Source organism: Colias eurytheme, chromosome 1 (genome assembly GCF_061535395.1).
Source record: "Colias eurytheme isolate Ceu_HAF_F1 chromosome 1, ilColEury1 Martin Lab GWU primary, whole genome shotgun sequence".
Lineage (NCBI taxonomy): Eukaryota > Metazoa > Arthropoda > Insecta > Lepidoptera > Pieridae > Colias > Colias eurytheme.
The window spans coordinates 14,766,533-14,784,010 of record NC_142980.1 but is presented as its reverse complement, the minus strand read 5'-3'; the positions used below and the strand labels follow the sequence as shown (position 1 = coordinate 14,784,010).

The 17,478-nt window shown below is 32.6% G+C and overlaps 1 protein-coding gene across 1 annotated transcript in view; it reads right to left on the bottom strand.

Moving 5' to 3' along the window:
* Positions 1 to 16,142, bottom strand: part of LOC149911388 (proton-coupled amino acid transporter-like protein acs) — a 30,002-nt gene extending 13,860 nt beyond the window's left edge. The window contains exon 1 of the mRNA XM_090105900.1: positions 16,010 to 16,142. The gene's annotated coding sequence lies outside the window, so the exon portion shown is untranslated. The remainder of the gene's footprint in view (positions 1 to 16,009) is intronic.
* Positions 16,143 to 17,478: the final 1,336 nt, after the last annotated feature.

Sequence of the window (17,478 nt, the reverse complement as noted above, 5' to 3'; positions counted from 1 at the left end):
CACCCGCGTGGCTCCACTCCTGTTGGTCATATCGTGATGTTATATAGCCTAATATAGCCTTCCTCGATAAATGAGCTATCTAACGCCGAAAGTATTTTTCAATTCGGACCAGTAGTTCCTGTGATTAGCGCGTTCAAACAAACAAAAAAGCTCTTCAGCTTTATAATATTAGTATAGATTATGATGCTGGACGGTTATAGTAATCAGGGGCCTTAGACAAAGTAACAATTACAAAACGATAACGAAGTTAGAAATCGTAAAAATGTATGGGATTGACATTAGATAGACCACGTGATCTAACGCGGCGTATGTCAATCCCATACATTTTTGCGATTTCTAACTTCGTTATCGTTTTTTAATTGTTACTTTGTCTACAGGCCCAGTATAGTAAAAAACTGTGAAACTGTGGAACGATTTGCCACCTGCGGTGTTCCCGAACAACTACGACATTGGGGCCTTCAAGAAAAAAGCTTATTTGCCCATAAAAGGCCGGCAAAGAATACATAGAATACACTAGAAGTGTTACAGGTGTTTATGGGCGGTGGTGACCACTTAACATCAGGTGTCCCATCTGCCCCTTTGCTTGCTCTGACATAAAAAAAAATAGTACCTATAGCATTATACTCGTAGCACAGAATACTTAATAGTAGCTAACGCTAATAATAGTATCTATGGTAATACCAACATTTTCATGTTACAAAATATCACTGCAACGTTCTATCTTTAAAAAATAATCGCGGTAAAGCAGCATTCGCGTGTCATGCATTCGTAATTGCATTCGAGCGTAAGATTTATGTTGATAAGAAGTAAGTACATGAGCAGGACGAATCTCCACGGCCCTGTGATATGATGAGTGGTCATTTCCTCCATTTAAACACATTACCGCTCACAATGACTACAATGGGTGATTTGCATTACCCACGTTTTTATTATGTCTTCGATTTTTTAGTCTGCGCTCTATAGGTCCGAAATGCGACTGTGATTGACCGCTTAATCGATAAATATATTGCTGTTGGTCTGGAGTCTGTACCTTCTATTTGTTTTTTAACTAAATCAAAGTATGTGATCAGTTTGTTGTGTTATTGATTTGAAAAACATGCCATTCGAAAAATAATGTCTATTGCAATATCTACTGCCACAATAAAATACATTGTTTAGGTACTTTGTATTGAAATATTCGAATGAATTACAGATTTGGACACTTCACAAAGCACTCGATGATAATGTATGAGTGTAAAAATAGTACAAGTAAGTAAAATCAATGAAATAACAAAAGGACTAGATGATGAAACTTCTGGATAATAACGGTACATATCAGGGTCATAAAAAATTTAAAATATCACTATCTAGCTATATTTAGAAGTCGGTGCCAAACACTAAGCACTTAGTATTAAGCCCGTGCACCAACATCAAACCTTTTTAATAAATGGGTCATTTTCAAAATATTTGTACATCACGAAATTGTCAGTAAACTGTTTCGTTAGGAAATGTCAGGAAGTTGTAAAAGTAAGGCTGTATTCAGAATAAGGTAACTAATATTACATATAAAAAAGTAAGAAGTCACTAGTTAAAAAAAATATATTTTTAGTTACAAAATAATCAAGAAACAATTTTTATAATTCTCTGTTTGGTTTTCCTTTTATTTTCTTCTATCATTAGCTTCTTTCCATTTTTGTCTTCGAGCTTCTTTTTCACTGTCATTAAGATCTGGTATTTTTCTTTGTCTTTGTTTCACTTTCTCGAGGTGTTTTTTCCTTTTCTTTTCATATTTTTCAGGGTTTTGCTTTTTTAGTTTTTCAATGTATTTTTTTGCCGTTCGGCACCGGTTAGCGGCATTCTGAAACTAAAAAAAGCTGTTGGATATATGTATTTTGAATAAAAATAAAAACAAAAGTAAGCATCACTCGTGTGGGTGGAAAAGCGATCAACACTAAATGCAATAAGGCAAGCGTTATCCCATCAGAAACCAATTGTAAAATTGGAGGCCAAGACTCACTGATCCGCTTTCACTATAAAAAAGTTATCAGATCCCAGGAAAAGTCAAGTCCCTAAGCCCGACTTTACTAACCCTACATCATGGTTTAAAAAAGTATGGCCTGTAGTTACAAAAAAATAATCTTGAGAGATTTATTGTTTTTCTCCTTTATTTTTATTCGTTACATTAAATTAACACACATTTTAATATCTTATTTTCATACTTTACACATGAGACCACAGCTTTACCGTCTACAATTTACTGACGTCAGTAAATGTCAAGAAATTGTTCGTCAGTAACATGTAAAAAATAACCTAAGAAACACTTTTACACAAAACATAATCACATTTACCATTAGATTGAAAGTGTAATCTATTACTCTAGTCATAATTTAAGTATATTAAAATTGCGGTAGGTGAATTCTTCAAAATGTACTTACTTTTGTTGAGAATACGTCGTTAGGAAAATGTAACTAAATTTTTTGCACAGCACACTACAGGACTTCTTCCATGTCTGGACGACGAACAAAATGGCGGCGCGTTAATGTGACCTTACTTTTCGTGACATGACCAGTTTTGCCAATGATTAGAGTTAGATTCCTCTTCTTTGTGATACAAGAAGTTGGTTAATTATGTCAATAAATCAGTGTCACGAAATTGTAACGATTGATAGGGACATTTTATAATATGTCATTCTTCGTTTATTTAAGGTAATTTAAATAGTTTAATCTATCAGATATAACACTTCAAACATTGCTTTTTAATTATGATACAAAAAAATAGGAAGTTTCATACAAAAATTCTGATAAAAATATTGGTTTCCATTGTCGTCCACATGGGGGACAATAAAAAAATGTATGGAGCTTTTTTTGTTACTTTATTTTCACATTAAATTTATGTAAGAATTTGAGTCGCAATTCATTGCTTTTCATCAGAAATGATATGCAGTATGCTTAAGTTTAGTCTGTAAAACGTTAACAATGATTTATTTCAGTCGTAACCATATTTTTTTCGAAGATTTTTTAGGGGGACAAACATTTTGTAGTAATGTACAATTATTTTGAAAACGACCCAAATAGCACATCTAAATAATATGTAGTAGTTAATTAATAATATCAAATCTTTTTTATTTTTTACTTTTCTGTTTTTGAAGTCGGTTGTTTTTAACGCAGTTATTTTTATTTTATAGATACTTTTTAGTGTAATTTTCAACACGATTCAAACGAGCCCAATCTCGATAAAATTGAGTCAATATATATTACTGAGTTCTTATGGCCACCTTCCGATTCCATCATCAAATCAGCTCTATGTCATGAAAATGTTTCATCGCTATCCAATTTACATACTTATATAAAATTTCAGCTCAATCAGTTACCGGGAAGTGAATCAAAGTTACTTGCTACATTTCAATTAAGTCATCGAGTACCTACATACAGAAAATGCTCATAAAATAAAAACTACTAGGCCTATCCGAATAAAAATATTTTTATGGGACCAATTCGACATTATCCCGCATCGAACAAAAAAAGAATCACGTAAATCGGTTAATAAACCTAGGAGTAATCAGTGTACATACATAAACAAAAAATATACCGGCCGAATTGATAACCTCCTCGTTTTTTTGGAAGTCGGTTAAAAACTACGTTATTATCCATATTGCCATGTCATACGATATCCGTAATTGCAATTAAATGACTAACATTAGTACTGTAATTTTATTTTATAGCTAGTTAAAGTGTTGAGAATATTTTCCCGCGCATTACCAACTAAATGTAGGCCACATGTCAATTTTTTTTTATTCAGGTAATATTATAAAATAAGCATTTTGTGTTTTAAGGTTGGTGTTAAACCTACTTATTTAAGTCTACGTTCATTACAATTAAGTTAACACTAAAAAATAGTATCATTGTTTGTGTATATTCACATAGGTAGGTATTTTTTTTTCGAAAAACGAGGAAACGGAATACCTACTCTTTATTCTATAAAATCTTCGTTTTCGTTGTCAGTGTAGAAGACTCATTGAAATTTAGTAGTTATTTCAATTCCAATCACAGCGTTAAAATAAACAAAGTCAGAAACGAAACAATGTCGTAATTTCATATGTGACCAATTGATTACTTACCTTTGAAATGTAGAAAAGATAATAATATTTATCTAATACTGTTTGCTTTCAATGTAGTTTTAAGAAGCATTAAACTTTTTTTGAAGTGAAACTTCTTTATCGGGGTTGGTAAAAAATTTAGCGTAACATTTTTCCGTTACGCGTGACATTTTTCCGTTACGCGCCATCTGTAAAGTTGCTCAAAGTAAATTATTTTTTGAAAATAAGGTCATAAAGAAGTTTCACTTCTTACGTGTGTACACTAGTACACGTACCTACACATATTTTATTATTAGTATCATAACTAAGTGTTTTTTTAACGTAGCGTTTGGCGACCTTTTGGATATAACTGTAAAATTTTGGAATTTGGCAATATCGTCACGTAGTCAAACTTTTTTTTAACTTTTATTTTCTAATCTGTTCCTTTTTGCAATTTTATTTCCTCAGGTATAAAATTCAAAACCATATTATGTTTATTGAATCAATTTTGCGATGTAAATATCTTGTTCTATGAGGTAAAAACTTATATGCCATAGATCCTTGTAATGGTACAATTAATAAGAGGTTAAGGTCGGGAAACCCCTGCTATGGAAATTTATTCAATGTTCAAAATTTAATCTTGATAAAAATATATAACTAACTACTTACCTAGTAATTATTTTAAAGATATAATTAATTTAATTTTTTTCTACACGAAAAACGTGAATGTAAATTTGCTAAAATATCAAGGAACATTTTTAAAATAAATCCGTATTAAGTATAGGAAAACTACAGATTTTTTATTTCATTTTAATTAAGTATGTGCATAACTAATAGTTTAAGCACATTTAAAGCACGTTTAACAAAAATGACGTAACCCAAACCGAAGCAAAATTAATACATATGTATAAAGGAAGAAGTTAGAAAATATGTTATAGATAATGTTATGGAACTAGCTAGCTAGGTCCTAACAATCAAAACACATAACAACAGGTACCTACGCAAAATTTGATGAGAATCGGTCCAGTCGTTTTGGAGGAGTATGGTAACTAACATTGTGACACGAATTTTATATTAATGTATAATATTAATCAGATAAAAAAAATATATATTATATTTAGGTACATACAATATTATATTATGATTAGTATAGTCGTTTAGGTTGTGGAAAATCATGATTATTTTTTTACGATTCGTTGGCAAGAATTTGTGATATGCACTCAATCGAATTTTATTATATACGCTCTGCTAACATGGAGGCTGTTTTGGAATGTCGATAAGCATTATTATATAATTTTTTTGCATTATTTTGATCCCAATCTTACTGTCTAAACTGGAGGCCCTTGGAATAAGAGATCTTCAATTATCGCTGTTTGAGTCATACCTCACTAACAGAACTCAATGTGTTAAAATTGGATCTCTTACAAGCTCCGAGCACCTTATTTCTTATGGCGTGCCACAAGGCAGCATCCTCGGCCCGAGCCTATTTTTAATTTATGTGAACGATTTGTGTGATATTAGATTGCAAAATGGTGTAATATTCTCTTATGCAGATGATACGGCTTTGGCTTTCTCGTCTAAATCATGGCTCGAAACTTATAATCTTGCACAGCAAGGTTTCAACTCCGTTTTACATTGGCTAGATAACAACTTGCTGACCTTAAATGTTAAAAAGACAAAATTGGTAACTTTTTCAATACGCAATGACATATCTGATACTAATCACCTCCAAATTTTGGTTCCTTCTATCACGAATCCATCGAATCCAGCTGTTATTGAAAGAGTATCATCTATCAAATATCTCGGCATCATTGTTGACTCCTCGCTAGCTTTTAAGGAGCATATAGAAACTGTTGGGACTAGGATACGAAAACTTATGTATATTTTTAGGCAACTACGCTCATCAGCTGACAATTCAATTATGAAAATGGTATATATAGCGCTGTGCCAGTCTGTTATTTTGTATGGAATTGAATCTTGGGGTGGTACATATAAATCTTATCTAATTCAGCTTGAACGTGCCCAAAGGGCAGCTTTGAAGGTTTGCTTACATAAGCCTCGATTATATCCAACAGCAGAATTATACAAATTATCTCAAGTACTAACAGTTCGCCAATTGTTTATTCTTAAAACCGCTTTAAAACAACACAGTTCCACTCCTTATAATCCCCTTACTGAGCGTCGCAATTATATAATAGCTCCGACAATTAGATTAAATACATCGTTCAGTCACAGATTCTTTTTATTTCTTGGCCCTTACATTTATAATAAACTCCAAAATATTCTATCTGTACATTCATTAAATTATCACAAACTGAAAATATTACTTGATAGCTGGCTAAAGGGACTTTCATATGCAGAGACTGAGACCTTTATTGATTCATTTATCTAATTTGTTTACATTTAGATTTCAGATGCACACGCACTCAAACTCACTCACACTCACTCACACTTCACACTCACTCAATCTTCACAATCACTCACACTTCATCCGGGTACACTTTTTGCATGTTTAATTTTAGTTTTTCTTTGTATTATTTTATTTTATATATATTTTTTTTTCTTTTGATAATGTAACTAAAGTAATTTTGATTTTTAAGTTACATACATATTTGTCTAAACTATAATGTTCTGTTCATCCGAGTGGTGGAGACCTGGTGACCTATATTACAGGTTTTACACCTACCATGGGCACCAGCTTTCCACACCTGTTGCCTGTTTAATGTTATTATGTTACTGTACATGTACTGGAAAGAAATAAATGAATTATTATTATTATTATGTCTCTCTCCATAATACACGGGTACCACCAGAAGGAAGATACCCGGTCCTTTGGGAGGCTTACGTGGGGACACAGGTCCAACACGCAGAGGCCCTTTAGAGAATTTAATGTGTTGTGGGACACCAGCCGCAGCCTGCCCATGACTGCACTATAGAGATACAGCCCTGGGCAGTCCGCGGCCAATGTAGGACTATTGCAGAAAAATGGAAATGAACAAAACTGGGTTATGGAAGGGGGTGTTAGATGGACTGGTATATTGGTTCTATGGGGACTATGGACGTCTGCCTTTTCAATATTAAAAATTGAAAATAATGGCAGACGGTGACTCGCCAGTTCGGTCGATGGGCTCCCAAAAAGGTTACCGAGAATGGCAACAAGGGGGCAACATCAGCTGAACGGCTAGGGGTGTAGAGAGGTGCGGCACCGGTTTCACCATCGCGGGCCCGCGGGCCCGGAGCGGGTTTCCCCGCTATTACGCCATTAGACACTTCCACCCCCGAGCATATAGCTCTGGCGGCTCCACTCTGGACGGCCAACAAAGGCAAGCCAGAGGTGGGGGATCCTGAACCTCGTCATTGTTCACTCCGAACTGCCACTGGGACAGTCCAGAGGTGAGGACAGGGACCTCCCCCGGGAGCGCTCGGTTCCCGCGGGGTCGCTACTCCCCAACACCTCGCCACAAGGTGCCCTGCGGGGTGACTGACTGCACGGTTGGGATATCTATTGTAGATATGCCAACCGGGGGCGATGGGGTCGTCACATCCCTACGCCTTTATTATTATTATTATTAAATATCATAATCATAAATATCATAATCATATAACTTAGTAAGTAAGATTTTATTTAATTTCTAAAATAGTACGACATTGGGATTTGGGGCCTTCAAGAAAAGAGCGTAGGTACCTACTTATTATTAAAAGGCCGGCAAATCACTATAACGCTACACAGTTTATGGGGGGTGGTCACCACTTAACATCAGGTGGCCCACTTGCCCCTTTGCTTGCTCTAACATAAAAAGAGAAAAATATTATTTGTGATTTATTTAACAAATAATCTTAGGATTTTCCAACTCCCATTTTTGCATTAGCTGATATGAACTATAATAATATTATCTATATTATACACAAAAAGTTCTCATATTTAATTCATTTTACTCTTTATACAACGAAATAACCTTTTTAATTTAATGTTGTTACTTTTTATTACTTTAGTATTTTTAATGTGTAAAAACGTGATAAACACCTGTATCCTGTATTTATTATGTACATGATGAGATTGTTGACATAAAGCCTTGAAAAGTTAGTTATATGCGTGATTGTTAGAGGAAAATAGAAATTAAATGGTGTATTATATGCCATGAAGTGATCGTACGCAGATCACGTATCATTTTATTTTATTGATCATTGTTTAGGATTTAGATCCTCTTTAACGCGTGGCTTCATTCTAAACATCGATACAATAAACATAACATTAAAAAATTGCATGGAAAGTTTTCTTCTATAATTATGAAAGAGCTGCAAACAGTTTGTTTGAACTTTATAAACAGGTACAAAACAATATCATGTCTTCAGTAATTACAATTGTCGTAAAAGCTGTAAAAAGTTTTTGCTTCTCGTACCTTTTATGCAATCGACTATTATTACGTAGATTACGCAGGTATATGTAGGAGGTATACAAAATAATTTTAATTCCTTATCATATCTTAAAATAGTAAAATATATTTTATAAAATCTCAGTAAAAGATAAAAGATGTGGTAATTCAGACTTCACAGATTATATATATACGTCATGAGATAAGATTATCTATATTATTAAGAGCATTAAGAAAAATCAACTTTAATAATATTATAATCTTAAACGCATAACCACTTTTAATCAATTTAAACCGGTCTTAATTCAAATAAACGTGATTGAAGAAAGAATATATTTTATATGAAATGAAATAGCCGCGTACTGACTGAGCGAGCAGCCTCGTGAGGCAGTCGCGTGAGGCAAATCCTCGGTCGGTCAAGACGAGCCTCGCCCGAGGCAAACCCACGCGCTGCCTCGCCCGGGCCTGCCACGGCTCGAGCCAAACATCGCTCGCTCAGTCAGTAAGCGGCTAATAAGTCAACAAATGTCTGAATCTGTGTAAATGAAATACAGCAGGCAGTATCCCGTTGACATTGGTATTAGCGTGATAAATGGTTTCCTTCCTTCAATGGGTTGCCTTCCTCGATAAATGGGTTAGCTAACACCGATTTTTTTAATCGGACCAGTAGTTCCTGTCATTAGCGCGTTCAAACAAACAAACTGTTCAGCTTTATAATATAGAAGATATCAGTGAAAAAATGTTTATTACATTGTTTACTAATTACAGAGAACATAGAAATAAACGTGTTTTCACCGTTTTAAATCAGAAAGTCTCATGCCATATTCAAAAGATAAGTACTTTGATTTCATTGAGATCAAATTCAAATACCAGTACGACACGTTGTGCTATCGACACTCGACAAATATGTCAAGCGTTTTGTTGATACTCTGAAGAAAAATAGCTATAGAGAAAATAGTTGGAACAATAGGTAACATACACAGGAATAAAATGTGTTAGAAGTTAGGTACATTTAAGTCATAAACATTCATAATCTCATCTCTGAAGTAAAATAATGCGACCTTCATCTTATCACTATTAGAATTAGGTATCTACAAGGTTAAACTTTTAAACCTTTGAAAAATATGTAAGAGCATTTTCTGCTAGACAAAAATGGATATAGATTTAACTAGCTCATAGACGGCACCGGGTTTATTGAGAAGATGTATCAATAACTCATGTAGAGTCAACAATGTCATCACAATTGGCGCAATAGTAAAATTGCGGTAGAAAAATACGGTTATTATATGGACATGAGTATATTCTGCAGGTCTACTACAATGGCTTCGTCAGCTAGGCAGGAAGTATTGCAGTATGAATGAATTAGTGTGCGCTACCATATAGCTGTTTGTTTGTTTGTTTGATATAGCGGTTATTATAGTGACAAATTATAGGACAAATCTGACATAAATAATTATATGCTCAAATTGGCTCAAATACAGTGTTTCATAGTTTTAACTGGAAAAAGTGTACTTCTTCGAGATCCTATCCATAATGATTGTCCTTTAAGCCGGCTACTCACGTACCTGCCGCAGGGGCAATATAGGAACAATCTCGGTTGCACGGCGGTCGGAGCAATTTTGGTTTTTCTCTAAATTGCCCCTTACACATCACAATAATTATCGAGGCAATTAAGGGTTCAATTCCAATATTAGGCTTTACTTAAATTACTTAAATTCTCCCCATACAACCTTCAACCGGTTGTCTGGTTGTCTGGAAGAAATAGCTATTTGTATATTTTATCGAGAGCAATAAAACATCGTAGGAATTTCTGTGCCTATTGAATAATGAATACGAAAACAATACCCCTATCAAAAATATCAACTTAAAAAAATCTTGGTGTAAGTTTTTTGATTAAAATTATTTTTAACGGCGACATCATAGTGAGCAGCTGGTGAAGTACGAAGGTGAAGTATGAAGGTGAAATTGTATACGGATATTTAGTGAATGAATTTTTAATTTATTTTGTGTATATTATTTAGGACGTGTACTTTCGTACCATCGAAGCTGAATCCGGCCACGTCACAAAATCCGTATTTTTATTATTGTAAACTATCTTATTGTTTCATTAACTACAATGAGGAGAGTGTGTAGATTGTGTACAACAAAATAATTAAATTTTTATGTTTATGATATTATGTCAATTTAGTTAAGTTAGAAGTTAGAACATAAAAATATTACTATAACGAGAATACAGCATTATGTATTCTGTGTTATTAGCAAGCACATAATTACATGAAATACTTGAATTGGCTTAAAAAACTTGTAGGTCTATTAAAGAGTTCTACATCATTGCCCTACCTATGTCAAATTATTAATCAATGTGTTACAATAAATATGGCTAGAAATAAGCAATACTTTGTAGGTAAATATAGGGTGTTATCTACATAATTACACGTAGGTATACTCAGTTCAATAATAGGTAGGTAGTTTGTTGTTCCAGCGGTTCTTCTGTTGTTTAAGCTGTTAATTTGTACTGGACAACGTATAATTATTGTCTGTAACAGTTTTCTAAGAATGTGTCGGTGCGGTTAAAAGAACTACATTTAGTCCATATTTAGTCATATTAAACGCATAAGGCAGTTTTATCAGAATTTTTGAAAGGTCGTTTTATAAAAGGCGACTTTTATGGTATCAAATTAAAAAAATAATAACTTTTTCACGAGGGCAGACTGTATTCTTTCTCCACATTGCAGAAAATAATAAATAGAATATCGCACTTTTAAACAGTCACCTAATTAAGAGGAAGAAGTGAGGAAGAAGGATGCAGGCCTTTCTACGAAAGTAAAAGTCAAGCTAGGAAGAGAGTGAAAAACTAAATGCAACGTCACATTATTACGTCTGCCTAATAAATATATATGTAAACAAATATGATTTGATGTCATTGGTACAAACATTGCACAAGTGGTTAGCCTTCAAACTCGACAGTGTTCTTGCTCGCAGAGCGTTGAGATTCCACTTCAATACTGACCTTATCTTAAGGACGGTCTCTGCATACAATTTTTGATAATATGACTATAGTACTATGACCCCCGTTTAGAGGACATACTTTTTGAGTATATTCATACTGCACGCAAGGAATACCCACGGAATACCTATCAAAATCGACAATGAAAGCTCTAGGGTTAATCGACATTAAGCTACCGTTATTTTGGCTATCAGAAAAGCAGATTAGTATGATTTTTATAAAGATTTGGATGTTATTAATTGTAACGATTAATTAAAAGGTTATACATTTTCGATATTTGTAAATTCTTTCAGCAGTTGCAAACTATATTATTCGTGAGTATCTACATAAAGTTTTTTGTTTGTTACTATAACGAGTCATCCAGGCGGAACCTCGAGGTTATAAGTTGGTATTTTATTATTAAGCAAAATCTCAAAATATTTAAAACGGGAAAAATTATACATACATAAAGATTCCAAGTGAAACAATAATCCTTGTGTAATGTGTGTACCTGGCCTACCTGCAACTATATCGTTTTCCTGTTTTTAAGCGTAATACCTAAATAAAACTCATGGCTCACACAGTCCATCATAAAAATAAAATATCTATCTAACACTATTTATTTAAAAAAATATACATTTTAAATGAGTTATTTTATCGCAATTTATTTAATTCGACATTTAAATTACTTCGCAGTAAATGTTAGAAACTTTGAACGAGTTTAAGGTATTTTGTAAACCAAGGGTTTAGCTGTGGGTTCTAGTTAATATGATTTATAATTGTAACTGATAATAATTAATGAATATTTCACAATGTATTATATATTAAGCATAGCATCAATCTAAATTAAGTAAATCTCTTAGAAAGATCGTATTCTGACCTAGGTACTTACTATGATAAATATTATCGGCTGATATTATGATGAGAAAAATGTAAGCACTTTGGCAATTAACATTAACATAGGAAAAAAACAAACCGTAATGACGTGCAATATTACTTTAAATATGTAATTACTGTAGGTAGGTTCCTATATGGTATCAATACTTAAGGAATATTTTGTGAACCTTTTTTAACTTTCGGGAGTTCGACTGCGTTTATTGCGATTTTGTTTTGATGAATTTAATTCGATCAAATCATAGTTTTAAGAAAGCAAGTACAAATTTTTTAACGCTGATTTAATTTCGTTTCACTTATAACATTTGAAAATAGGTTCAGGTACCGTACATGCATGTATTGAATGGGGCAATAACGGACTGTAATTTTTTAATTTTTATAAGGTTTCTATTAATCCAATTATCCAAGCATTAAGTATATCCAGATATAATTTCATTTCCGTACCTCATAATTATGACAATATTCTAATACCAAATCATTTGGTATATATTCATGACAATATTCTATTTTCCAAATGACTCCTCCCCTTGTGTTTTTAGAGTGTATTTCTAGGTATAATATCAACATATCGTCAGTTACGTGCTTTTTTTTATTCTAAATAGGGAAGCCGGAAGCTTGACCACAATCTCGCCTGATGGAAAGCTAAGATGCGGTCTAAGATTGTACGCGCTTCCCTAGTAGGTACCGGTTCATTCTTCGCTTCGTATTACAATGTATATTTTACTATACTTACAAAAATATAATTGCAATTGCAGTGAACCCAGGTGGGTAACATTATCTCATGATAAGGTCAAGTTTAAATCACCATACAGTTTAATTATCTAAGCATAGTAAAGTAGATCTTACATTTCATTATTATACGGAACTAATAGGTGCATAAAAAAACTTTGGTGTTTAAATTTTCTAAAAATAGGATTAACTTTTCAAATATCTATATCGATTACGATTTTATGACACCGCATACACCCGCATAGTTTGTATTTTATAGTAGAGCCATTTTAATAGGCAACATTTGACAGTTCAACAAAATTCAACAATGTAACCTAGTAACGACGACATAGAATAACATGATATTTCGTTTTGTTAGAACTGCACATTTGCTTAACTTTTTTCAATTACGATTACATATTTATAATAATAATGACCGATACAAGTAATTTTAGGATTTGATTTTACTGATAAACCATTCTTAACATAATAAACAATTTCTGATTTAAAGAACTGACGTCGCTACAATTTTGTGTCAATAAACCTTTTTTCTTTTTAAATACCAGAGACATTACTCTAAAAATCGAAATCTGACATCTAGAATCGGATGCATTGATTACTTGGGAATAAAAATCATCATAAATTATTGACATGTGTTTCAAGTTCGATTGACAAATGTTTCAAGTCCGTATCGATTAATTCACTTTAATCGATGTTTTTAAGCAGGTTACCACCCTATGAAGATAAAATTGATAGACGTCAAATGTTGCCTATTAAATTGGCTCGACAATACGTGTTCATTCAATGCTTTCATTGTTCTTTGTATCTACTTGTCAATGAGTGTGACAAAATAAATAGATCTTCGGTGAATACAAACTACAATGTAGGTACCTACCTACATGAAAAGTTAAAACGGATATGTTGTATAACAAGTCAATAACTGCGTTAAAAACAACCGACTTCAAACTTGCACTTGCAACATTTACAAATACAGACAAAAATGCTCATAAAATAAAAACTACTGGGCCTATCCGAATAAAATTTTTATGGGACCAATTCGACACCATCCCGCATCGAACAAAAAAAGAATCACGTAAATCGGTTCAGAAACCACGGAGTAATCGGTGTACATACATAAAAAAAAAAATCTCCTCCTCCTTTTTTTGAAGTCGGTTAAGAACGACAAGGAACACAAGTACCGTTCAATAGGAAAATTTATGTAATTGTTTATTAACTGTAAGTGAGGTGTTATAACTCCCCTTGTGGGAGGTTTTCGAGAGCGTTTCTATGCGGCGCACTTGATCTGACACTTGTGAAGGTAGCATGGGTGTCGTACACCCAATTGTAGTCGATTAAGTATGTAATATAGGTGATAATATGATAATCACAATAGACCTATTAGCCTCAATACACGGTTTCAGTAGTTGTTGAAAACTATTATCAATGTCATAAAATTTCAATGAAATGGGTCGATGTCTATTTTTGTGGAAGATCTAAAGTGTACAAATATAAATTACATGATGGTTTTTGTATGAAATACGATTAGCGACATCGCTCTTATATTATTATCTCATAAGATGAAAGTTGATTATTGATAATATCGCATTTTGGATATTTAAGATTGATTCATTCAATCTTTGGTGTAGGTACCTATACCTACTAAAAATATTAACTTTATGAAGCATATAAGAAGCGTCAAACTAGAAGCTAGAATATAATATTTTCAGTAGTTTTTAAATGATAGTTATTTTAAATAAATAAAATGAATACTTATAATATTTTTATAAAAATCGCAATGGCTCTGTTGCATATTTAGAAAAAATATAACATTCTATCTGCTCCTTTAATCGCAGACCACAGTTGACAAGAAAATTGCTATCCATTTTTCTTCCAAAAAAAAAAGACTCACTTATACACGATTCCATCTATCCTAAATCCATCCGAATTTGTCGAGCTATTGATGCTTGAAATTGGAATAAACATAGAATAAATTTTATCTATTAAATTAAGATAAGTACAAGCTACACGTTGCTAGTCGCTAACTTATTTTTAATTCCGGAAATGACAAGATTTACAACGCAGATTTATTATGAGCAAAAAATAATTGCACTAACTACCGTAAAATTATTTAGGACTAGCTTTCCACCCGTAGCTTCGCCCGCGCAGTCAAAGAAAAACCCGCATAGTTCCCGTTTCCGTGGGATTTCCGGGATAAAACCTATCCTATTTCCCGGGATAAAAAGTAGCCTATGTCCTTTCTCGGGTATCAAAATATCTCTATACCAAATTTCATGCAAATTGGTTCAGTAGTTAAGGCGTGATTGAGTAACAGACAGACAGACAGAGTTACTTTCGCATTTATAATATTAGTATGGATTCAGGTAAATCACAAATATTCCATATAGTTAAGTTCTTAATTAAACTCTATGTTCTTTAAATTATCTCTATCCATAGTAGAGTTAGTTTAGTAGTTAGACTGTTTATTTCAATTTCCTCTATTTCTGAAAATTATCTCTACTTTCATACTAAAGTAGAGATTTCTATTTTGTTTTTGATGTCTTACAAACTATATTTCAATTATAATTCTCTCTACTAAGTAGTACCTGTAGTCAGTAGGTGTAAAAGTAAAACATTTTTTATTTTACTTTCTTATTTAAACTCTATTTTCTTGAAATAAAAATTGAAATGTTTTCTTTCCTAGAAATTACTGATAAAACATATTACAATTAAATTATATAAAATAAATTCAACGAATTCTAAAAAAATACATTCTAATGAATGTAGTAACATAAAATTAAAATTATTTGATAAAGTGACCATAAATTACCATAAATTGCTTGAACAAACTACATATTAAAAAAAAAATATTAAAACACGTATTAAAACTTATCTTCTAACAATCCACTAAATTACGCACTATCACTATTAATACAAATATTTTGCAATACGCCAACAAAATCGCATAGCAGAAAAGTTACGAATGAATCTACTTACAGTTACGTGTTCTCTCGCATGCGTTTGCGCAACACTCGACTCGCCAGCGTTCAATCGCTAACTAACTTGATATAGTGACTTGATATTCCGCGACACAATGCAAATCTGCTGTATCTTAATTCTCAAGCAACTGCCTCTCGGTAAACCACCAAGGATTTTATTAATGTTATTATTTCAATTTTCTATGCATTTTATGCGTGTGTGTGTTTATAAATTTATAGAAAAATGGAAGGAATTGTTTAATAAAAATTGTAGAGCAGTTTGTGTTCATATCACTACATAGTATAAAACAAAATCGCTTTCTTTGTCCCTATGTATGCTTAAATCTTTAAAACTGCGCAACGGATTTTGATGCGGTTTTTTTTAATAGATAGAATGATTCCAGAGGAATGTTTTAGTATATAATTTATTATGTTTTAGACAAAGAGGGCGAAGCCGCGGGCGGAAAGCTAGTTAATTTTATATGCTATTTTGGAATGTGTATGTTATATAGCACTAATTATTATATAGCTTATTTCATAGAAGCATTGCGACTTGCGAGCATAATATAAATTAAAAAGAAATTAACAAGGTATAACCTATCGTAGATAGAGTGCCTAAAAACTTCGTGATTTTTTTATTATAAAAAAATCATTTAATCGGTTTTGGGCTATATAAATTTCATTTTTAAGTAGTCTCGACGTGTGTCGTTTATATAATCAATACATAATTTTAGCGACTTGCTCAGGTTGCATCGAAAAAAATAAAAATAATAAAAATTAAATCGCAGTGCGAGCGGCGATGATCACCCTTACATAGAGTGTATCCCCTGCTCTTTTTGGTTTTGGTATAAATACTTACATTTTTATTATTTATCAATTAAAAATAACACCCAATTTATTTTTTCGGTTTTATAGCGAATCATCGAACATGTACAAAACAAACTAATTGTAACAATATTATAATTAAATATTTTTTTATTGATTTGAACACACAACGAACAGAATTATTATTTGAATTCATATTATAATATCTATGCAACGATACTGCAACTGCCGTACATTGAAAAATTATAGAACATTTCCTAGTTTTTCGAGTACGTCAAGTATAATTATAACATTTGACGAAGTGCATCTATATTTACCGACTTTTTTGGCTTTTATTCAAAATTGCAAGATATATCAAAATTGCTTCAAGCGTGCAAAACATACATCTCAATTAATTAAAATCTTCTACCAATATTTATATCGACTTATTTATAATCGTAATAAAACCGGCTAAGTGTGAGTCGGACCAGATACGAAAAGTTCTGTGCCATTATCTATAAAAAGGCAACAATGATGAAAAATGCATGAGAGCACCCTCTGTAAACTTAAATATGTAATTATTATATTCTCTTTTAATATTCGTTGTTAAAGCGGCGACAGAAATCCATCAATTGTAAAAATTTATAAACGGTTGATGAGACACAGCCTAGTGGAATGCAGACG